This window comes from Artibeus jamaicensis, unplaced genomic scaffold, assembly GCF_021234435.1.
Source record: "Artibeus jamaicensis isolate MK-2021 breed Jamaican fruit bat unplaced genomic scaffold, CSHL_Jam_final contig_1015, whole genome shotgun sequence".
Lineage (NCBI taxonomy): Eukaryota > Metazoa > Chordata > Mammalia > Chiroptera > Phyllostomidae > Artibeus > Artibeus jamaicensis.
In genome coordinates, this window is record NW_026521194.1 from 6,501,077 (window position 1) to 6,526,854 (window position 25,778).

A 25,778-nucleotide genomic window follows, 5' to 3' on the forward strand; every position below is an offset into this window, starting at 1 on the left:
ATTGCCATATCTGAGTGTCAGTCTAAGTTACTGGTGTGCAACAGGATCTTTTTACTTTCATAAAACGATGCAGGACAAAGCTTTAGCAAAATTATGAAATGTTTTATTCATTTATTCACTCCCCATTGTATTCCAAACAAAACAATCTTATGATTTTACAAAGAAAGGACAGGTAAAAATAGCCCCAAACATAATTGCCATAAGTAAAAGGATAATCACTGAGAAGTTACAAAAGAGATAAAGGGGAAAACATGAAGAGATTCTGGTTAGGGACAAAGCTCCACAAGGCAGTTGAGTACAAAGCGAAGTTCTGAGTTTCCCAATAGCTCTGGAGTAAAAGGAGATGCTGGGAAACTGGGAGGTGGATGCAGTGCACACTTGCTGTTCCCAAACTCCTTTTCTTACCACTTTTCCTCCAGATGCCCCACTGCATTTTCTCCTTTTAAAACTTGCTCCAGGAAAAGACTCTTATATCCTGATAACAAATTAGTCATTTCCTCTAAGACCATTTCCACTTAAAGTCATTATAGAATAAAAGGGCTTACCTTCTCTTGGGAAGGACACTCAGGGTTAGTGCTTTGTGGGACAGAAGTGAGTTTTTTTTTATTCTGTGTCAGTTTTGGCCTGGGAGGTCCCCAGCCAGAGCAGTGCTCCTTGACCTTGTAGGACAGTAGGTTCACCTGGACAGGTTTTAAAACTCTAGAAGTCCAGGCATCAATTTACACAAATTTTCTTAGAATTTTGGGGGTAGTACTGAGGGACTGCCTTTTTAAAAATTATTTTTTATTGTTGTTCTATTACAGTTGTCCTAATTTTCCCCATTTGCCCTCCTCCACCCACCTCACACCCACAGTCAATCCCCACACTGTTGTCCATGTCCCTGGGTCATTCATACGTGTTCTTTGTCTAGTCCCTTTACCTCCTCTCCATCATTACCCCCTCCCCTCCCCACTCTGGCCACTAAGCACCTCAGGTTACCCAGCTTGGGCAGCCAAGGTTGATTGATTGACAAGTATCGAGCTCCTGGAATATACCTCTGTGCAAATACTTTTTTATATTATGAGACTTATGAGATAATCGCAATCCAGGAAATAACAATAATAACTATGACTTACAAATTTTCACCATTTGTCTGTTACATACATATACTTCTAACCTATACAACATTGAAGGGTGGGTATTTTTTATCCACATGTTACAGCGAGGAAAATGAAAATTGTAAAAAAGAAAAACAACAGTAAGCAAATGTATCCAAAATCAATTGGATGCCTGACTCCCAAGCCACGGCCCTTTCTAATGAGCCATACTCATTAGGGAAAAAGTAGAATCCACTGTTTTGGAGACCACAGAGTGTCCTTTCTTTGGGCCTTATTTTCATCAGTGCTTTATTGCTCTATTAGATATCATTGTTTTGTGGTCTCGAAGGCCTGAGTCTTGGGAACTTGTAGAAAGAGAGAGCTGTGGCTCGCCTTCACTCTAACATGTTCAATTCCCCAAGGGGACGCTGCCCCTCCCACACAGACCAATCAGCCAGAGTAGAAGAGCAGACACATATCTGAGCCTTGTTGGACAAACCTGTCTGAAGACAGACTCGTGAATGGTTTGCCAGGGATCTCTGGCTATAATTAAATAGGGCTTTGCCTGACAGGTTTAGCCAGTCAAGCAGGACTTGCCTGTGCCTGTGCCAACGACAAAGCTTGAATGAAAAGTAGGAGCAAAATCATTTCAGCTCTTCTCATCAAGCCCCAGTTAACTATTTTATCAGGAAATTCTTCTTTGCTAGGAGTTCAGCACCACTATATTTTTATTCTCATCCCATGCATGAAAGGAACAGACAGTTGTATTCAGTAAGACTGTTAAAACTCTGACTTCCAAGCTTGTCTGCATGTACATGTGTATGCATTCATATCTTATTTCATTCATTGCTCATTTATTCATTTTCCTACACATTTGTTTGATCACACAACCACTATTTATTGAGTGCTTGCTATGTGGCCGGTACTGTGTTAGGTTCTGCATATTCATTTGTGAGCAAGACAAACATGGTCCTGCGGTCATGGAACTTGTAGGATGGGGCTGGTGGGGAGAGCTCCTCAGTAAACAGATAAATTATATGCTTTCCCCATGTAATTACCCATTGTGTTAGAGGCTATTAAAGAAAAAGTAAATGGGTATGATGAGCAAGAAGAGATTAACTTTTTGATGGATAGAAGGATAAACAAGTAGGGCTCTGTCTGGGAAGTCTTCTCTGAGAAAGTTATCTTTGAGCTAAGATATAATTTTGCAATTAAAAATGCTTTTTCATCAGATTGTCATTGGATAGTTTCCTAAGTTCTTGTTTCCTTTTTATTAAATGTATCAACCACACAAACATTTTATCTCCATTTTTCTATTTGTTTTCCACATGTAGATTATTGAGCCAAGGGTCACAGATTGGCTATTCAGAAAAGATAGCCCCAGCATTCCACCAAGGATTATTGAAGATTTAATCGCCCTATTTGTTTGCAGAAACCACCTGTTTCTGTTACAATTATTTCCTTGTTTTAGGGATGTGCTCTATTGTTTGCAGAGCACTTTCACATACACTACCCAGTGGATCTTCGCTAACAGCCCTGCAGAGTACAAAGAGCATCTTATCTGTGTCAGAGTGAGAAACAGGATTCTGGAGAATCAATGTCCCGTCCAAGGCCACAGTCTAGTAAGTATCAAAGAGAAGAGAAGGACCTATGAGTTTTTACTCCTAGGCCAGAAATCTTTCATGCACAGTGGGGATTCTAAAACTCTCCCCTCCTCAATCTCGGCCCTTTTCCCTGCCCTACTTTCCCAATCCATGAAAGTTCTCTTTCTGATTCAGGGCATTTGGGGAAGACAGGTTTAGAAGCTTAATTTCTCTTGTGCATACCTATGGATCATAGATAATCTACCTGGCCCCTGTTTCAGATCCAGGTCTCCAACTTACAGTTAATAAATAGGTAACCAAGTAAATTATTAAGTTAACACATATGTATTAGTTGTCCGCTGTGTAGCAGATGCTACTCAGGCACTGATAATACATTGCTGAGCAAATAGACAAGAATCTCTGCCTTCATTGAATTTATGTTCTCTCAGCAGAGGCAATCAATAAGTGAATAAATCAGTATACATATATATGATATGTCAGATGGTGTGTGGTGGAGAAAAATAAAATAGAGAAGAGAGTTAGGAAGTATTGGGGAGAGGGTGTTGAAATTATGAAGAAGATGGTCTGGAATGATTTTCCTGAGAATGTGCTACTTCTGTAGTCAATTCTGTAGTCAGGTCACCTGGGGGAAGAATATCCTGGGTACAAAGAACACAGGTTAAGCTGCTGGCTGAAGTGCAGAACTCATTCAATGCATCCCACCCTTGAACTTAACTGTTTTTCCAAAGGCACAATATTAAAAATGCTGGTTAGACACAGTTAAAATCATACTTTTAAGTATTAGGTTCTATATTCAATTTCATTTTGGGTTCAATACCCTATTGTGGACTGTCCAGAAAGCCAAACCACCATGAATAATGTTTCCATGGGAAAATGTTTTCTGAGTTTCAACCTGCTGACTTACAAATGAACTGAGGAGCTGAGCTGGTTAGTAAGTTGAGAGCAGGCTGTATTAATTAAGGGGCAATTCTCCTACCACGTCTCCCTCTTTTGGCTAGAATAGAACGCTATTGACCGAGGCTCCGACATTCTTTTTCTGTCCTTATCCTCACTCTAGTCTCTTTGGTTCCAACCTGTATTTTCCATTTGGCCCCGCAGGGCTTCTCTTTTTGCCCTTAGATCTTTGAATAATCCGTCGTGAAGCCATAGTGAAAGCCCTTGATTCCCTTATTCTTCTCCTTCAGAAGAGCTGCCGTCTATCTCACCTTAATTGTAGTGTCTCGGAGATTTCCCAAGGCTTTTTTCCATGCACATGGATTTATTTGTATTATTTCACTGTCTGCTTCTGGCAATTGCCATGCATTTAATGCCAGTAATGAGCATTGCACCTGGAAAATTCTGAGTACCTCACAAATAGATTAATGAATGTATGTTGTATGTTTTTAAAATAAAATTAATGACTACCTGCTCTCCACTAGATGTGAATTCTTAAAGATCTTTTTTCCCTGTAGGAAGGCTCCTCTGTCTGCTTGAAATTGACTGTACATGTTCATAAAAATAATCAGCTAGTCTGACTTTCTTTTTCTGCTTCAACTCTGGCTCCCATTTCTTGAAGTCGGGGTGGATGGATAACAGTTTCACATCTACAGAGAGGCACAGTGGGGATTTACAAACCTGCAGGATCAGAGTAACAAATAAGAGGGAACTGGGGCCTGCAGTCCTCGTATCCTGGGAAGACTATTTGGATTCCTTCCGTGAATCATTTGCCACTGGGGATTGCCTGGGTCTGCACAGAAAATGTTATATATATATATATATATATATATATATATATATACATACATACACACACACACACACACGTATATATATAATGTTATATACATGCATATACATACATATACATATATATATAATGAATATAAAGAACATATTTATACAGATTCAACCAGTTGGGTCAAATATCCTGGGTGGGCTTGTCAGAAAGCGAAATCTAAAGAATAATGATAGTGAACAGGTTGTGAGCAGTTGCTACATTCCAGGCACCACACTTCCTCTGAATTAGTTCTTTTCTTCACAACATGTATACTTGGTGAGCCCCTGAGACAGAAGGGTTAGGTAATTGGCCCCAAATCACCCAACTGGTAGAGCTGAGTTTTGACTGAAGACCGCCTGTAGGACACATCTTTTAACCACTATCTACCACCACTGCCAAAGGAAGATCAAAGGAAACAGATTTTTCCAGTCCCCCCCCCCCTTTTTTTACTCTAAAGGTAAATCTAACCAAAGCTACTTTGGTAGATCTCAGATGAAAGCTGGGTGCTGGTTCTCCAATGAGCATGCAATTATATTACCAGGGGGACTTCTGAAAACAGAGAGAGCTGGGCCAACCCCAGAGTTCGGCATTGATAGGAACTAGCGATTTCCCAGGTGGTGCTGATACTGCCGGACTGGAGACCACATGTAGAGAAACCTGGCTAGGCACTCCCCCAGGCCCTCATAGATCAGTAGCATTCACAATTCTAACTTTGCATTTTATAGCATTTTTTCTTCTTTCAAAGCACCATGTCTATATCGTCTCAGTCCCCCACCACAATGCCTGGCTTTATCGTGGGTGAGTGTCCCCTTCATTGAATGGATGACTAAGTAGAGGTTCTGTCAGCAAGTGACACATTCCTCATCATATAGCAAGTATTTGGCAGAGCTGGGACTTAAGCATTTATTTTTTTAATTCACCCTTGTTAATGCTCTAAAGAGAGGCCAGCTGTCCATTCCCAGCGTTCAGCTCACAAACTGGTTTGTTCACTTTTCACTCTGAGCTTGTTACGGGAATGAATGAGTTGGGGAAATCATCTCTGGTTCAGGAGGAGAAACTGTGTTTCGAGATACCTGAGCACAAAGGGAGGCGGGCCTGCTCGTCTCCAAAAACAAGATCTCGACACTTACATCCAAATTAAAGGCCTCTGAACTGGAGTTGGGCTCGCCAATATTTTCTTTTTCCTTCCCGGTTTGCTGAGCTTATAAATATCAATTATAAGGCTGAGTAAATTACAGGGATGTTGAACTTTGAATTGTTGTAGCACTTTAAAGTGTCTATATAGGGATAATAAGGAGATTGTGAAAATCTGCTGAAGGAAATCTCACACATATTTATAGATAATTAATACAGTGAGCGGAAACGGAAAATCAGCACCGAATTCTTTAAAGCAGTAATTTAAAAATGCATTATGGCAACACATTAAGTTAGCAGTTATTCAACAAGGATATGCAAAGATTATTAAGCTAATTAAAGGTAATAAAAACAAGGTGTTCAGCACACAACTTTGAAATTATAAAAAAAAATCCTTTGTTTATTCTTATTACTCCTAGGCAAGTCACAGATGGTAATTAATGCATTGATAAGTTACTGGATTTTTATGCAATAAGAAAAGATTGCCATATAAAAATATATTCCCCAGAGAAGCACAAAAGAAGGACAAGGAGTGGTTCCAGCGTAACTCTAGCCACTTTAGCAGGCCCTGGTGCGCACATGTGTGCTTTCCCTTTCTCACCACCGGATGAGTGATGGCTGTTTCGGGAACTTGATCTCGGAAAACTTTCTCCAATATATCTGATCCCACTCAGCTTCCAGATCCTGTGGCCTCTCTCCTGATCTTTGGGCTCTCTTCCACTTCAAGTGACAGGACAGCAATTTCTGGGATGGTTTCTTAGGCTTTTCTGCACGTTTAGCTATGCGCTCTGCATGGAAGCAGTATTGCTGAAGGAGGGAACTGCTCACTGTAAGTGGGAAGCTGAAGTTTCTGTGTGATGCAAATAGACACCTTTTTTTTGGTATAGGCTCAGTTAAGTGGGTTTGGCCCTGCAGAGTTGATAAGTTTCTTTGGGGAAAGATGAAGATGGATGGGAGGAAAGTCTAGAAGGCAATAAATTGGAGAACAAAAAAAAATCACACATGCAACAGAATAATAATATACTTATGTCCAGACAACATTTTGTTTGTTTACTGGTTATTGAGGAAGAAGCGGTGGCAACAGGAGGGGATTAGCCAGACTCCAAATTAGCCATGCCTGTGTCTGCCAGCGTGGTTAAACAGATTATTAAACGCTCTGGAAGGAATCTTGGGGGTGTTTATTGCAACACAGGATTTTGCAAGTTCAAATTAAAGCTGGCTCATGGCTATTAATTCTGGTAGAGGACCCTCGTAAACTTGAGCACTGAACAAATTGGAGGATGTGCCCAGTTAATGGGGGCAAAGGGCTCATCACAAAGCTGCTTGCAGGGAGGACTGTCCAGCTTATCAGACGAGGCTCGCATACAATGAAAACTATTAGGAAATAAAAAGTCCATCAAAATAGTTCCAGTTGGTCTAATTCTACACAATTACAGAAAGATCAGGTTGAAGGTCCCCAGGCAAACTCTGGGTTTTATGACCTAAAATAGTTCCATTATTTTAGTTTACTAGATTCTATACAACTCTTTGTGAACTCAACATTTCCTAAAAACAAGGAGAAAAAAATCATCCTCAAGAGCACTTTGATCCAACACTTAAATTTAGGTGTGTTAACGTTACAAATTACTTGGTGGGTAATTATGCAAGTTCTCTCTAAGATTTCTATAACCTTTGTTCTAAGACTCTAAATAGGACAGAATTCCTTCGGAAAGGGAGCACACTTTTATCAAGGAGGTCGCACTAGGAATTCGAGGAGGACAAGTAAAAATGGCTTCCTCCAGCAAAGGGGATCCTTTGAGGTCATCAGGATGAATTGTCTGAAAGCTTCAAAGCAGCCTTGGTTCTCATTACTGGAGCCTGCCTTTTTCAAGAAATGCTTTTTTTCCCCATTATTTTCACTTTTCATTAGAAGTCTTAGCAGTTGTTGCTCACCTCATTAAGTTCACTAAGATGCTATGTGTTTAATTTCCATGTTATAATTTGTAGCAAATTGTTTGACATTAAACCCAGTATTTTGAATCTTTAAGATTTCTGAAGGTTTCCTCTGCCCTTCCCCCCATATAACCAGTTACCTTTTTGAAGGTTGAGCAAATTAATGTAATTAATGCAATTTGTAATTTAACCAGTCTTGATTGCTGGAATTTTGTTCTGATAGGTTGTCCCGGCCACAGTGCCTTCCCAGTGTCAGAGAATTCATTACCAGATGCCGTCTGGAAACACATTCTGCCTGCTTGTAAAATGTCCCTCCTGATCCAGCCTCCACTCTCATTACTTAGTGATCAGTTGGCTAATGGAACGTGTTCAGAAAATTTTTCTAATTCACAGCTGAAACGTTCCTCTGCTAATTTATATCAAGGAATGTTTTCCTTATGTGGTGTGCACACATTCCAGGTATTTGTAGCTTTTATCATTTCGCCCCTCGGCTATTGCCCAGTCAGGTTTCTTGATTTGACTCCTTTAATCTTTTCTCATCAGTCAATCACTTCCAATCATCTTATTCCTTTAATCATCTCCTTTGAACTCAGTCCAAGTTCCTTGGGTACTCAGGTACCCAAGACACGGAGCAGTGGTCCGGGTGTGGTCTCACCACAACCGCATGAGGCCAAGAGAGGAGAAAGAGCAGAAGGTTCTCGAATGCATCTTAAACTTGGTCTAATTTCCATTTCAAAAATAGCCCTTCTTTTCCACCCTCTATTAGTGTGCCTCTCACTTTTCCTTTTTCCCAGGCTTTTCTCCTTCCATGTAACATATTAAAGACAGGGTTTTATTCTCGCCACATGTCACGTCACGGACAGATCATTCCCAGCTTACAAAATTGGTGGCATCTCGGACCTCTACCCAGGCTGTGCTTCTGTGAAGCCTCTACACAAATGTACATACCGCAAGCAAAGGCAGACTCTGAAATTTCAGATACGCTGTATTTTTAATTTTTCCTGCCTCTCCATCAGCCTACGGAGCCTGAGAGGATGGATACACGTCGGGGACTGATCACCGACAGTCTGGCAAAGGTCAAAATGCATCGAACGCGGTTGTTAGATCGTGGCGCTTTCTGAGCTGCGTCTGTAAATGTCCAAGTTCGACAGCAGTCTCAGATCGAATGGAAAACACCATGGCTTGCAGTGGTGGTGGGCCATATGGATATGGGCAGGGGCGACAGGCATCACGGTGTCTGGGAGGAGGGGGAAGCTGGACACTCCCACGTCACCTTCTAGCCACATCACCAGTGGGCTTGAAGTTACAAAGTTATGGAATATAAAGATATTATTCCAGCCAAAGACAAGACTTTGTACAATTGTCATTTAGGTTGAAGCATAGGAATCTGGCTGTTCATTAAGAATTTAAAGTTGGCCTTGTGTTATGTCCAGGAGCAGACCCCTCAGCTGTACATCCTGGGATTCTATTAAATTCACGGCACTTTCCCAGGGAAGGGTTACTGTCGATTTAGACCCTTCAATTCGTGGAGGGACTAAGTTTTTCCATTTTCACAGCTCAGCCTCTTTCCTGGTAATAAATTGCCCTGAGTTGGAGTCCTCAGGCTGCCAATTTGCACTTCCCCTTTGTATCTCCTCTTGTCTCCTGTTACAAATGTGTAGAACCATGACAGGAGATTAATATTGAAAGAGAGCTCTTCCCCCATTACATTTGACTCCCCCACTTCTGCCTTTCATTTCTTTCTTTCTCTGAGAGTTATTTTCATTTGGCAAAAGCCTCCAGGTTAATGAACAAAGGATTTCTCCGTTAGCTTACCCAAGTTTTCTGCCCATGGGTGACCTGTTGTTCCAGCGACTGATACTTTGTCACAGGGTGATTCTGAATGCCGATCTTGTTTTTTTCCTTAAGAGGGAACAGTGTGCCTTCAGGTCAATATCCCTTCTAACCACAACAGAATGTAAGCCTCATTCTCAGACAGAAAGCAATGCATTTGTTCAGAGATGAAGAAAACATAAAAGGGGATGAGGCTGAGGATGGAGACAGTTTCTGGGCGTTCACAGGTAAGCTGATACTTGGAGATTCTCAGAGATTAGTGTTCTATCAAACAACAGAACATCTTTGGCAAGAAGAAACCTAAGGGATTAATGGTGGGTTTGGGGAGGGGAGCTCGCTTTGAGAGTATGGGGGACAGATGTGTACAGAGGGTGTAAAAATTGTTCTTCTTAGAGCTGGGAGAGAAGTTTAGACGTTCTGGGGATTGAGCCAGCTACATTTTATTTTAAGCCCTCCAAATCAGAAGATTACAACAAGCGTGGACAAGTTTAATTACAGTAGATAGAAGGTTAAAAGGCACACACATTCACACCTGAGTGTGCACACACAGACACAGCAGCTCTGTTGCTATGTGTGTATTTTTTTGTGAATGCGTGTTACTGCTAATTGCTTAGGGGTAAAGATTAGGTGAAGCAATTGCAGAATTCTCTGGCATATGCTATAAACAATGTTAACATAATAAAAAAAGAAGTTAACTTTGACACTAAACTGACACCTTGAGAGAGGAAATGAAACAACAAAAACAGCACTGGAGAGTACAAATGGATCCTGGTCAATTCTAAACGTGACTGTTGCTTTGCATATTTGTGTGCAAACACATGTGTACATGTGTGCATGTGCGCATGTGTCTCTGTTAAAAAATTCAGCCATGAGGTAGAAGAATGAATGCAGCTACAACAGTATGTATTTGAGGTTAATACAACAGAGTAGTTTTAGGAATTAATATAAAGACTGCCACCAAAGTGTAAGCTCTGAAGCTGAAATAGGGTGGTGTCTTTTCTGCTCTCTATTAGAACAGACTTACTGATTTCATTCTTGTTATTCCCTACAATTCTCTGCCTTGGATGGATGCACTTGGGCAGCTCTGCTGCAACTCATGGCATCAGCTGAGGTCACTCCCTTGGCTGCATTCAGCTGGGAGTACACCTAGGGCTGGGAAGTTCAAGACAGACTCCCTGGAAGGCCTGGGGCTCTGGTGGGGAGAGCTGGAAGCCTGGGACCTCTCCTTCCCTAAGTGGTCTCTCTGGTAGAGTAACTGTGTCCCTTTGCATTGCAGAGATTAAAAGCAAGGCTAGGTTGGATCTGGCACAATGTCACTTTCTCCTCGTCTGTCAGGGACATTAAGGTACCAGGCCAGCCTAGGTTCAAAGGGAGGAAAACTAAAGCCCACCCTTCAATAGGAGAAGTGAGGGACAGGTACAAGCAGTGTTGGAGCTGCTGGTGGTTTACCTCAATCTTGTAACCATATGGGGTCAAAAGTGGGGATCAGAGAAATGGAGAGCACATGGAGGGTTATCAGTGGGGAGTGGGAGTGGGGAGAACGGAGGAAAAGTTACAGGGAATATGAAGCATAATTGATAGGTGCAAAATAGACAGGGGCAGGTTAAAATAGTATAGGAAATGGAGAAGCCAAAGAACTTACATGTATGACCCATGGACATGAAATGAGGGAGGGAATGCTGAAAGGAGGGGGGTTGCAGGGCAGAGGGGGATAAAAGGGAGAAAAACAAGGGCACAACTGTAATAGCAAAACAATACAATATACTAAAAAGACAAAAATGTGAGGGATCACAAATCTGAACACTGCCCCACTTTTTCAATAAATAGTGTCTTCGTGCATTAGGTAGTTATAGTTTCCTTTCAACTCCCAGGCAAGCATGAACTTTGTCATTTCAGCTTGGAGCTGAGATGTGGGATTAGATGCCTTCACAGGTTTGCATTTCCATGCAACTGGACCTTAGACTCTGGGGGTCATGGAATTGCAGCCTTGCCGACAGCCTCGCTTGGTGCCTTCCTCCTACTGACAATTAGTTAGAGGGGTTTAAGGAATCTTAATTCCTTTTTCCATTTTCTACTCAATTTGTGGTAGCCAGATTAGCAAACCAATGGAGGAAGGCAAAAATGTTATAATGATCCATGCTCCATTTTTTACTTGTTTATTATCAGAATTATATGAAAAGAGAAAAACCTTATATTAATATTTGGTTTACTTGTATCTGCAGTTCTTATTTTATTTCTCAGATACAAATCTTTAGTTAAACAATATAAAGTAACTAAGACTACTTGATTTTAAGGTAACCTTATTAAGCCTTCTTCATTTGGCTCTGTTGTCCTCAAGATTAATTTTATAGTGCTTTTGGGAAATTTATCTTCCATTAATTCAATGCATACTTATTGTCTCTCCCATGCACTGTATAGTGTACGTTTTCAAAGGCACAACGATTTTTTCCAGGAGTGGAGTCACTTGATTAGGTCTTTTAAGCACCAACCCATATGGGAATCATGATCCTGCACCATCATCAAAATAAATTTAAAAGTAAACATGTTTAAAAACTTGACTGGCTACTAAAAAATGAATCCACAAAATACAATCTATTCTATGGCAAACACAAATGTTGTCTTAGTGTCTTCTCCGCAGTTAAGAATATTTCCCTCCACGGAAAGCCATGGAATCTTTTGTGGGGCCGGAAGCAAACACAGACGAACAGAGAGAGTAGGGTGTCCCACACAGTGAAGCTACTTACAAACTGTAATTCTACGACAGCAGACACTCACACAGTTGCTTGTTTGATATATTACTTTAATGTGAGATATTTAATGGAAGAGTATTATTGAAAGATGAAACAGCCATGGATTTAAAAAGAAACATGACAATCAACATTAATTTAATTCATTCCAGAGCTTTTAAAAAAAATGTGTGTTGTGGGAAATGAAAGTAAGAATGAGCATGGAGGGTAAAGTAACTTTTTATTTTACTTATTAACCTTTAAGAAAACAATAATATAGTTCTAAGAAAACAAAGTTTTTTATAGTCATTTGAAATACTAAAAATTTTATTACAGTTCTAAATAGTTTTCTCTCAGAAGCAAACATACCTCAACATTTTAAACAGTATATTCTTTCATCTCTATCAGGGGTCTGCAAACTATAGCTCATGGGTCAAGGCCATCCTGCCACACCCATTAGTATCATTATTGTCTACACCTTTCAGTAATGGCAGTAGACCAGCTGTGACAAAAACCAAGGCTGCAGGCCTGCAGAGCTGACCTTTGACAAAAAGAGTTTGCTGACCCCTGATCTAGAATATATAACAATTGAAGACTTTTGTGGTGTTATAAAGATAAAGAGGACCTTGACTATGAGAGGTCATGATATGAATGATGCCTCTACTATGTTACAGTAAACTATTCTCTGCTACTCTGTTTTATTCTTTGTTAGAGCACAACGTTTTTGAAAAGAATTGTTAGCATTGGAACTCTCTCCATCCCACTCCAAATAAATCATACCTGTACTTTCTGTATATAAAACAAAGATGGAGGTAGAGATGCAATGGAAGCTGTGATGTTTTTAATGTGGGTTGGAGGCCTTGGGACTCTGGCACTTGCATTGTTTTGTAAGCACTTCTCTCTCCAATAAAGATGAGACTGCTGGACTCCAAGACCACTTCTGGGCTAAATGGAACCAATTAATGAATATCAGAGCTAAAAGGAATCATAGCAGTTGCTTTCTCTTTACAGAGGAAGAAATCAAAGGCCAAGGAATTTAAATGCTCTAGACCGGGGACAACACCGGTTGCTGACGGAACCAACAACCAAGACCAGAACCGAGTGACATCCCATGCAGCCCACAGCTGCCTCGTCCTACCCCGTGGACAATGAGGCAGGGCTGGTTTAGCTCTGGTGACATGGTAACCCCGAGACTATCAACGCCTTCTTCTAACCCACTCTAACAAGTTCCTAAATGGTGTTAGGCATCAACATAGGAAGAAATAGAAGAGAAGACTCAGATGAGATAAGACGGCCACATTTCAAAATAGAAGAAATAAAAGGCAGATCACTGAAAGTGAACATTGATGGAAAGTTTGAAAATAAACTCATGACATGGTCAGGTATTTCTATCTTACAAATGATGTTATCAGATTTCATTTAGCTAAGGGTACCTTAGACCGTATGCATTTGTATTTATGATTTTTTTCTTATTTCAAATTAAGGAAGGTGGTATAGAGCATCAATTATAACTTCGAGAGACAGGAAGAAAGAGAGAGAGTGTGGATGGGATGAATCATAACGCTATAAAATTAATTTAGAAGAGGAAGTGAAAAATCATTTATGTATCTTAAATTATAAGTTATTTAGGTAGACAGAATTGAATTACTAAAGCAGGAATTTGGCAAGGTACTAAGGTTAACAGCTTGAGCCTTATGAGGAAGGCTATAGGATTTCAAATGAGGGCAGGGGCCAGAAGCATCTAGGTAATATCCTTTTCGATTTATGGAAAGGGTTAGAAATCCATTTTGGCCTGAGATTTCCTCAGCCTCAAACATAGATTTCTGTTGATTACACTTCTAATACTATTATTACTACTCATGGATAGAAGCTGAAAGCGAATTAGGCTATTAGCCATTACTACCTGTTATATCTTTTAAGAGAATGATGTTTTTGAAGTACCACCAAAGATCTAATAGCAATTACTGAACCAATGCCCATGTCCCCTTACTTTAATGGCACTATCAATTTTATAGATGAAAGTTTGAATGAAAACTTTAGGAAACTTTAGTTGTAGGCACCCAGCCAAAGTGGAATTAGCATGCTTAGGAGAATGAAAGAAAATAATTCATTCAAACTCATATATATCTCTATTCCTCGAGGTACTCATATTTGCATTCTACATTGACCTGCCTTTTAAAAAGACCATTGGTATTAGAGGTAAAAGATAGCCAAACTCTTAAAATAGATAATGGTTTATTTTGGCTTTTCGAGAACATATGTGGGCAAAATATTGTAGCCAAATTGAAACATACTGGAACAAGGGTTGTAATAGTTTATAGAGAAAAAAACACACTAAATCAGGAATCAGGATATGAGTTCTGGCTTTGCCATTCATTTGCTTTGTGACTGTGGGTCTAAGTGATGAATCTCCCTAGGTCTGGTTTTACTTGTCTATACAACACTAAACAATATGCACAAATAAGTAAATGACATGCACAGAGCCATCGCTCCTAATGATTATATGATAGAACATTCTCTGGTAGCTTCTGCTTTGTCTGGGTAACCCAAAAAGAACCTTAATTTTTTGAAAACTTTACTATTTTTATTACTTTTTGCTATCTTTAAATGTTTATGAGTCTTACAGATTTTAGGTTGGAAAAGACGAGATTATCTTGCTCACTGGCTCTCAAAGGTATGCATGTTATCAGAAGGAACTGGATCACTTGTTCAAATAGTGATCCCTGCACCCCATCCCCCAAATTTCACACTCACTAGACTTGGAGTGAGCTCTCAAATGTGCATTTTCAGTGAGTTCCCAGATGACGTGGACACACTGACCAGGGATCACAACATCAGAACTGCCGTTCTCTCTCAAACTCTTTATTTACCAGATCAGAAAACAGGCCTGGCAAAGTTAATTGAATTACCCATGCTCGCTCGTCAAGTTAGTGGCTGTGCAGAGACCAGAAAAACCCTAGTTTTCCAGATGCTGAGGTCAGAGCCTTTTCCAGGACACCACAATCCCCCACTTTGAATTTGGGTTACATGATACAATACTGAAAATTCCAAATGAATTTATTGCAATCCACCCTGCCACTCAGATGGGGATAAAAGAAAAGCAAGTATTTATGCTTCTGCAAAGAGAAATATTTTCAGTCAGCAACAAAGACTATGAATACCCAGTATTTTTTTTTTAATCTGTGGCATATACCTGAACCATGTTTGCATAACAGGGAGTTAAGGCTGAAATGGGACAATGAAGGCAGCACTCATTGTGAGTGAAAGGTCTCCAGCACAATGAAGACTAATAGAAGACGATACAGGTCATTTCTACTAACAGGTTTTTAAAATGTTTTCATGGTTCGAAATATTTTTTTTAATAACAAAAATTGAGTAGGCTTTCATTTCATGAAAGACTGTAGTAGATTTGAAGTTTTATTGATTAAGAAAATTCCTAGATCTTGGTTATGCAGAGATGAAATTTTGTTCTCAAGTGCTCAGAAATGAGCACAAACGATGTTTTTGGACTCAGCTGAGACCTCTAAAAGACAAAAGGTAGACCTAAAAGACAAAAGGTGGACCTGAGTTCACTGAACTCTGGGCCTCAGCAGTGCTTTCGTCATTTTCTGGAACAGTCCTTTGCCTCTTCTTTCCATCCCGTTTATATGGCTACTCCCCCCCACTTCTGGTCTGGGCTTTGATACTGTCTGCTCACCGTCCATGTCTAAGCGAGGGACCTGGGTCGCACACCGTCTAAGAGGGCTCCCGGTCATCCCGCATTCCAGCGCTCTTGCCCTTGTGGGGCCCCTGCCCTTGCATGAGAGCTGAACTGAGCAGCTTGCGTCCCATGAATCTAATATGACAAACACGGCGGGGAGGCATTTCTAATGTTAGGTCTCCCAGAGACTTCGGCTTCTGTTTTGCTTGCCTCTCGCATTGTCATACCCTGAGCTGCCCTAGAAAGAGGCCTCTATGGCACGAAGCAAAGGGGCTTCCAGCCAATAGCTCAGCAGGGACCGGGGCCCTCAGTCCTACAACGCATGAGGGACGAAATCCTCCCGCATCTGTGGGACTGCAGTTGGAAACGGATTGTCCACGGCCAGTCCTGCGGAGGAGGCTGCAGCCCAGCAACTTCTGGAAGGACCTTAAGGCAGAGAGCGCCCAGGTAAGCTGTGCCCAGATTTCTGACCCATGGACACTCTGAACTCACACATATTTGTTGCGTTATGCTGTAAATTTGGAAGGTAATTTGTTGTGCAGCAGCAGTAAACCACTACAGGATCCATCCCACTTACTGACTCTCCCTGCAGACCAATGGATCCCAAATGTTAGCTGGGGAACTCCTAAAAATAACGATTTTCGGGCTCAACTCATGAACATTCTGATTCAGCAAGTTCAGAATGAGACCCAGAAATCTGTGTTTTTAAACAAGGATTCAAAGTAATTTTCTAAGCATTATAGTCTCAAGACCATACTTTTGAAAGCATTGTCTTTCAAACATGAAAGCCACAAACATCCATGCACAAAATGGGGCAAAAGGAGGTTTACAGTTGTAAATATGCAAAATACAGACCGTTGTATTGTTATTTATAAATTTCCGTATTATGTTCCATGCCCCACCCTGTGTGTCCTGTTCATGGCTATGTACCCAGCTCTATGACTCTGAAACATGGCAGAGTCAACAGAAATGTGACTGAATTCATGAATGCATACAGGTACACAATACAGCAAAATTCTGGATGGCTTTACACAGATTTCATCGTGTGCCTAATATGAATAAGCAAATCAACCTCCATGTTCTCACAACCCTTATGTGGGGATCATAACTTTTCTTAACTGGAGCTATTTCTGCATTGGCCCAGCAGGTCTCCCTTCTCCTGAAGGACAGGGACCGAGTCTTATCCTTTCTCACACCCACTCGGAACCCACAGCACCCAGCACTGTGTCTCGGCACATGTTTCATCTCAACTACATCTGTTTATTCCTCTCCCTTTTGTTTGTTGTAAAATAACTATATCTACAAATATATATATATATATACATATATATATTTATATCAGATAACTATTGTAACTTATCATAAGCCCATCAGCATAACAATCAGCCTAGCACGGTGGGAAGATACAGACTTCCAAATTATCCTGGCCTTTTAAAGCCCAGTTTCTATATCTTATAACTGCAAGTGATTGGGTAAATTCTTTAAACACACTGCTTCCTTCTCTTTAAATAGTGGCCTGTGTTCTTGTGAGATCTAGAAGAACTAATATGTAAGAAGTTTTACACCTGGTGGATGCTTGAGGCCGCATGGTTTTCGCTTATTTTTAGCACACCCCTTTCTTCTTGCTCAGGCCGTTGGTTGAATACTGTATGCTCCAAATTCGTGGGCTGAGGCCCTGGTCACCAGTAAGCACATCAGAAAGTTACTGTATTAGAGATAGGTCCTTAAATAAGCTAGTTAATTTAAAATAAGGCTATTGGTATGGCCTTCATCCAGCCTAACTGGCGTCCTAAGGGGAAGAGAAAATTTGGACACACGGCCAGCCAGGGATGCATGGACACAAAGGAAAAACCATGTGAGGACACCACAAGAAGGCGACCATCTGCAGGCCAAGGAAAGTGGCCTCAGCAGAAACCAAATCGAATGACACCTTAATCTTGGACAGCTTGTCTCCAGCGCTGTGAGAAAATAACTTTGTACTGTTAAATGCCCCTTCCCCTCTGGGCTATTTTGTTATGACAGCCCTACCCAATAAATACTCTTAATATCATAATATGTTTTCATGCTACTGTATACTCATAGTCTTGGCTTTGAATGACTATATAATATTCCACTGAGTTGCGATAGTTTATACAACAATCCCCATTGGATAGGTAATATTTTTGTAACCTTGTAGACAGTTCTATCAGGTTTGGACTGTTTTCTAGACTGGCCCTCTCTGGCCTCTTCATGTGATAGCAATGATGTCATTACCAACAAACCCACTGCTCTCTTTGTCCTGAATACCAGCTGTGACCTGAAGCAGGAGACAGTATTTAAGCAGTTCTAGTGCCTCAGTCTCAGACACAGAGCTAAATTCACTCTCACCATGTTTTGCTTCTGCACTCAAGTCAGCTTGCGAGACTGGGCTCTGCCCCAGTGTTCATTGGATCTCCTGTCCTCATTCCTGGGCTCCTCTCTTCGTCCTTGATCCTGACATTTCACCAGCCCAGGGTCACTTCCATAGAAGGTCAAAGAGACACCACTGTCAACCACTCAGAGAATTTTAGTTCAACTTCTACTAGCCTGTTTTTTCTAAATCAGGAGTTGGAGATATTCTGTGATGTTGGGGAATAAAATCATGTAGGTGTGCCCAGAAAAAGACTGAGCAGGAAAGTGACTGCTTGTGTGTGTTGTGAGGGAGGGTGGGAGGCAGTGTGGTGAAGGTGGGTGAGGGAACAGCCCCGCGCCTTCTAACCCTCAAAGGGTTTCTCTGTTTTAGAGGTTGGAGTTCCAGGCCATGGAAAACAAGGCCAGAAAATATTCCATTTCCTCAAAAAGTAGAAACATCACAGACATAGCTCAAGTTTCAACTGCAACCAGAGGGCCTTTGATTATAAATAAGGAGAAATATTCTGAAAAGAAGGGTGGTGAAACATCATAATATGTTCCTAGAGGGGCTTGTTAAGTCACTGTAATGGTTGGTCTTTAAAATACAGAATGTCTCCTCCATTTAGGGTCATTTAAGTATAGTCAACTTGAGTCTGAAGTGGAGAAAAAATTGGGAGACTTATTAAGGGCACATTCATCCCTATAATTCTATGGTCTTCATGAATCAGCAGCCATTTCTCAGTGGGTTTACTGATTTTTAATAGTTGATATTATTTTAAGCTTGCCAGTGGCTCTTTCTTAAACACGCTTCAGGCTCCAACTCTGTGCATACCAAGATTTCTGGTAACAGCTGGATATCCATAATGATAGTTCATTGGGTACAATGCTCATCTGGCAAATTCTGTAAATAAAGCTTAAAGAGCAAATATCCCATTTATATGAACAACTTTTGAATACTGGGAGATCAATGGCCAACGGAGTAGAGAGCAATCTCTTCTCAATTACCTCTTTCCCTCCATCTGAGAGTGACAGTTTATGACTTCCTACGAGAGCAAAGAAAAAATTAATATCTGAAGACTCAGATATAAAGAGTGAAATTTATCTAAAAATATATCCCTTTATGCTCTTCCTATAACTTGAAAGTTGGTCAACTTTACATTGTTGAAACATCATCATCAGAAAGAAAATGATTGCTTGAAAGCAATTTTCTACTGGAGTCTATCCCCTGCAGGTTGGTTTTAAGAAAACTTCTGGATCAACTACCAAAGATTGTGAGGTTTCTCTGTCTTAAAGTCTTTTTAAAAAGTGTTTAAAGTACCATAAACCAACATGAATAAAATGGTACGGGGTGTAGAAATAATTTTGGGTTCATAAATGAAAATCAATTCACCATATAAGTTGCATTTAGAATAGGAACAGTTTAAGGTGGGATATGAAACAGTTAAATTTTGCTTTTTAAAAGCCACATTTAATAACCCCTCACTACTTCCCATTTTATTCCAAGTATTTATTTGAGAATAGAATTTGATGGAAAATATTTTCAACTGAATGAACTCTCAGGCAATTAATGATTATAATTCTAGTAGAAGTGACAGAGTGTAAGCCCACAACTACACCACAAGAGACATTCCAGTGACTGCTTAGTATTTGTGGTGGCTGAGGAATGAGAGCCTGCCTCTCACTGATTCCAGAACAAACAATTTCAATGGTCGATCAGGCTAAATTTTGTGCAGTATTCCACTGCTTTAAGAATAAAGGCAAACATGCTTTCTCCTTTCCTTTGCAATATTTTTACTTTTGTTTGGCTTTCAGCATATTTAAACCAATCATTTAAGTACTTAATACAATTTAAACAAAATAAACCAACCAGAAAAAAAGCCAATTTGCCTATATTTGTCACACGTTAGACTTACTGGCATCAGTCACTGTCTGAATGTCCCAGGGCACAAGCACATGTGAAATATGATTTTAAAATTTCCACATGAGATGATTGGTTATTTTAGCATATACAAGGTCTGGTTATTGTATATCACTTCTTTTGTGGACTAACTGACGTTAGTATGCAAGTAATACTGAGTATATCTTTATAGTTTTATTTTTTCATGTCCTTAGGCTCACTACGCTCTATTGCTTATTACTTTATTTTTAAAATATATTTTATTAATTATGCCATTACAGTTGTTATATTTCCCCCCTTCGTTCCCCTCCACCCTGTACACTCCCTCTCTCACCATCCCCCCTTTAGTTTATGACCACATGTCTCAAGTTCTCTAGATTCTATATCTCCCCTACTATTGTTGCCCTCCCCCCTATCTATTTTCTATAGACTGTCTATGCTACTTATTTTCTGTATCTTCTCCCCCCTTCTCCTTCTCCTACTCCCCTGTTGCTAACCCTTCATGTGATCTTCATTTCTATGGTTCACTCCTGATCTAGCTGTCCTCTTAGTTTGCTTTTGTTTTAGGTGTGGTTGTTAATAACTGAGTTTGCTGTCCTTTCACTGTTCATCTTTTTTATCTTCTTTTTCTTAGGTAAGTCCCTTTAACATTTCATATAATAAGGGCTTGGTGATGATGAACTCCTTGAATTTGATCTTATGTGAGAAGCACTTTATCTGCCCTTCCATTCTAAATGAAAGCTTTGCTGGATAGATCAATCTTAGATGTAGGTCTTTGGATTTCATGACTTGGAAAATTTTTTTCCAGCCTCTTCTTGCCTGTAAGGTCTCTTTTGAGAAATCCGCTGACAGTCTGATGGGGACTCCTTTGTAGGTGACTGCCCCCTTATCTCTTGCTGCTTCTAGGATTCTCTCCTTCATTTTAATCTTGGATAATGTAAAGATGATGTGCCTAATGTGTTCCTTCTTGGGTCCAACTTCTTTGGGACTCTCTGAGCTTCCTGGATTTCCTGGAAGTCTATTTCCTTTGCCAGATTGGGGAAGTTCTCCTTTATTATTTGTTCAAATAAATTTTCCACTGGTGGCTGTTCCTCTTCCCCTTCTGGTACCCCTATAATTCAGATGTTGGAACGTTTAAAGATGTCCTGAAAGTTCCTAAGCCTCTCCTCCTTTTTTTGAATTCTTGTTTCTTCATCCTTTTCTGTTTGGTCATTTTTTTTCTTGCTTCCGGTCCACTCCTTTGATTTGAGTCCCAGTTTCCTTTCCATCACTATTGGTTTCCTGTGCATTTCCCTCCATTTCAATTAGTTTAGCCTTCATACGTTCCTCTAATTTGTGACTAAAATCAACCAGTTCTGTGAGCATCCTGATCACCAGTGTTTTGAACTGTGCATCTGAAAGTTTGGCTATTTCTTCCTCACTTAGATTTATTGGCTCTGGGTCTCTGAGTCATTCTTGAGCCATGTTTTGATCTGTTTGTGCCTGTTACGTATGAAGAGCAGAGCCTTAGTTGTTCACCAGGGTGGGGCCACCCAGGTGGAAGGTTCATGACTGTATGTGGGTGTGGGGTCAGAGAGGGACAATGGTGGTTCCCTCTGCCACTTCCTGCCGCTGGGGCCTGCGCAGTCAGTCTCACTGCTCGCTCTTTCACAGGTTTATGTGTGTGCGTGAATGTGTGACCGCGATCATCCCTCAGTGGGTCCACCCGCTTCTCCACACCTGGGATCCACCCACGGCTGCTGGCGCACCTGGGTCACGCACCCAGGTTGGTCTGGTGGATCTTTCCTACCCAACCCCACTCTGCTGCTGGCTCTGCCCCTCTTACCAGTTTGGCAGACTTCCATGTAGTTCAATTTTCTGTGGTTTGGCTGCGTTTTTGTTGCTAAAACTTTGTTGTTTTTAAACTTGGTTGTGTAAGAAGGCGCAGTGCTTCCACCCACACCTCCATCTTGGCGGAAGTCCTCTATGGCTTACTACTTTAATTGCTTGAGTCCACTTCCCTATGTAAGGGTATATACATTTTAGTTGAAAATTAAAACAAATAAACTAAGAATCAATCAGAGGAGCATACTCTTCCTTTTTTTTGAAGTCAAGGTATAACCTACATACAATAAAATGTGAAATTGCTGTCATCTCAGGTAATGATTTTTTGTGTATATGTGCATCTATATGCATGTGTATATAATCACCATTCACACCAAAGTATCTATTAGGTCCAGCAATCCAGAAGGTCTCTTATGCTCTCTCCAGATCAATATACCTCTTCCTGAATAGGAGCAGTCACTATTCTGACTTTTATTGTCATCGGTTAGTCTGACATGTTTTTGAAATTCATAGCAATGGAATTATATGTATTCCCTTATGTGTCTGGATTTATGCATAAAATTATGAATATACATTTTTATTGTTGACCCTATCATAGATGTCCCCATTTCCCCCCTCTTTGCCCACCTCCACCCAGCTTCCCCTTTTAATGCCAATCTCATGTCACTTTAAGAGAATGGCGAGTAGAGTAATTGAGCTGTGTTTGGTTTTAGATACTGCTATCAAAGAAATCTGATACACGTAAAGCACTTAATTTTTAAACAGTTTTATTCTGAATAAACCACACCAGGGCTAGCCAAGAACCATAAAATTTTTAAAAGTTCAAATACAATGCACTTTTTTATTGTTCTAAAACCAAGGTTGGTTTTTTATCAGAGAAAGAGAAGATAAGATTAGCCAGACTCTGGTCATCCTTAAGTATGTGAATTGTTTTTATGGAGAAGATTTGGGGCAGCTGTTCTATCTATCCATGGAGGAGTGAAAATATAGGTGAATTAAAATGGAAAAATGTTTGACTTTCTACCTAGGAAAAGAGTAGGATGTCCTGGGAAAACATTATTGTGCACCCGCGCTTCAGTGTTAGTTCCGTACCCGGCTATAGTTTGAATGAGATGATTTCACTTCCCTGAGTCTCAGTTTTCTCTTCTGTAAGAAAAAGGTGAGGAGCTGTAAACTTACATTACTTATGGGGCCATGCAGGTAATGTTGACGCACGAAACAGTCTGTGAACGAGTGTGTCCAGCTGGGCAGAATCATCAGCCAGAGTGATCATGGCTTGCCCAATGGGTACACAGACCAGTATTGACAAAACCTCCTAGTTTTCAAAAATATCTAGAAATCTAGAATTGTTCATGTGAAGTTCTTACTTTAAAATTTTAATCTATAAAATAAAGCAGAATTAGTCCTTCCAACTAAACAAACAGCACCTCTCATATACGTTAAGCCAATAAGTGAAAATCTTTGATTTATGTATTTGCTGACCAGTGTGGTAGCCAATACCTGCATGCAGCTATTGAAAAGTTCAGATGGGGCTGGTCCAAATTAAGAAAGGCTATAAATGTCTAATATACTTAGTACAAAAGACTGGCTCATAAATATGTTTTATTGATAGCACATTGAAATGATATTTTTTATATATTGGATTTAAAAATTACAAGATGTATAATCCTATATATCCCTCTTTTCTTCCTCTTCAAAAAGAAAAAAAGATAAATAAAAGATAAAATGGACCTTGGTCAAATAAGTTTTGAAAACACTACATTAAATGACAGTAATTAGCCTTTCACAGACTAGTTAGTGCACACGGTGATTTTTCAAGAGGATATTATCTAAAATTCTAAATTTTACACTTACTTAATCACGCCCAGAACTGTTTTGTTTTACAGATTCTCACAGAACAATCCTCTGCCACTTAGTCTCAAGAAAAAAAGTCATATGGCTCTGGAAAAAAGAAACCCAGCAATAGCTCCAGAGGAAAAAATCGATGGATACTAACATTTGGGGAATTTCATCATGAAACAGCCAAGACCTTCTATCCTGGGAAGCCCTGCCTGTTCTCAGAGTTTGTACTCAGCTTTTTAGGGCCTCAGCAGTCACTTGAAAGAAACCTCTAAAACAAACTAAAGAGATTAAAAGAGACAAAAGGACCTAGAAGAATCAGAATCAATGCAACAATTAAAAGGAATTTTCTAATGGCAAGCCACTCCAATCATGTTTACTACTTCTAGAGAGTTAAGAGAGGATACTGCATTGATGAAAGAGTGAATGTTTTTGTCGTAAATGAACATTTCAAGGAGAAATAGCTCTGACAAATTAAAAGGATGGTCACATACAACAAAAATACATTGGCAGAGACTTCGAAGACAAATAATTTCCAAATAAAGTAAAAAAAACCCTCTAACAAAAAAAAATGAAAAGATTGAAAAAATAGAATTCTTACATAGGGGAACAATATCCAAATAAGGGTAAGTTTTATGCAAATCAATAAACCGGCAGTGGTTAGGGAGAAATTATTTTAAACATAATACAAAACAGTTCTCAAAAGGTGAAAATTATGTTTCTGGATTGAAAGGGCCCACTGATAGCCCAGTCCAATTAATGGAAGGAAAAAAAAAAAAACCCAACCAACCAACCGACCAAAACCCCTGTAACAAAGTATATCACCGTATGCTTTTGGAATGCCAAGGGTGAGAATCATAAGACAGTCTCCGTAAAGGGGGGCACAAGGAAGAGTACATAGAAAAGATTGAGGATAAGCATAGAATTGACTCTTAGTAGAAGCAGCATTAAAAGCTAGAAGGGCAGCATAACCTTAATGTTCTTAGTGATATTCAACCTAGAGTACTACACCTAACCAAAATATTACTAAAATGAGTGCAAAGAAAAAAATTTCAAACACTAAAGACCTTAAAAACAAATACTTTAAACGGTATTTTAAAAATCTTTAAAATCTGTTTTAGAAGCTAACTGAAGAATATGATTATATGCATGTGGGCATGTGTGTGTTTAGAGTGAATCACGAATGAGGAACAAAACAAAATATCACAATAGGACTTGGCATAGAGGAGCTCGAAGCTGAGCAGTAGCTGTGTACCAAACCTTGAGAGCAATCGTTCGAAATTGGAGAACATCAGAGAACTCGAGGAGGGGAAGCTCCAGAAACGAAACAAAGTGAAGCAAAACAAAAAACCTTGCATAATGCAGGATGCATTTGACCATGTGGGAAATAATACTAAAATAAATTTTAATAATTAATTACAAAGTTTGGGAAAAATTAGTGATAGCTATGTAGAAATACTATCACCAATAGACATACCAATCGTGTCTTTTAAATGGACACAATTATTAGTTTGTAAAAGAAAAAACTATGTTGCTAAAAAATATATAATCACTTTTATTATGTTATCTGTAACATCCATAGTTAATATTTACATAGCGATAGAAAGATTGATGCAATTTTTATTAAAAAATATGACATAAAATATGAGAAAGCAGAAAAGAAGAAAGACAGGCTAATATTGGCTTAACGTGAAATCTGCATTTTTTAATGTAGGAAGTCAATACATAATGCCTAAAATTAATAAATCAAGGAATGGCTGTAATACAAAAAAACAAAACATCTAGGAGAGTTGTATTGTTGCCTGTGTTGAAAAGATTCAAGAGTTGAGCAGAAGACTGCTGTATCTTCTTATAAATGTAGTACTGTTTGACTTTTAAAATAAGCACTTACTCTTGTTTGATTAATAATAAAAAATAACTTCTAAATATACGTAATTTTAAAGTAATTATTATATAAATTATAATACTAATTAAAGAGGTCATTAAACCAAGGTATTTATTCTACTAATTTATGTATATACTCCCCTTTATAATAAAGTATTAGAAACTTACATATGCATTCATAGTTACCAGGTGAAAAAAATCTC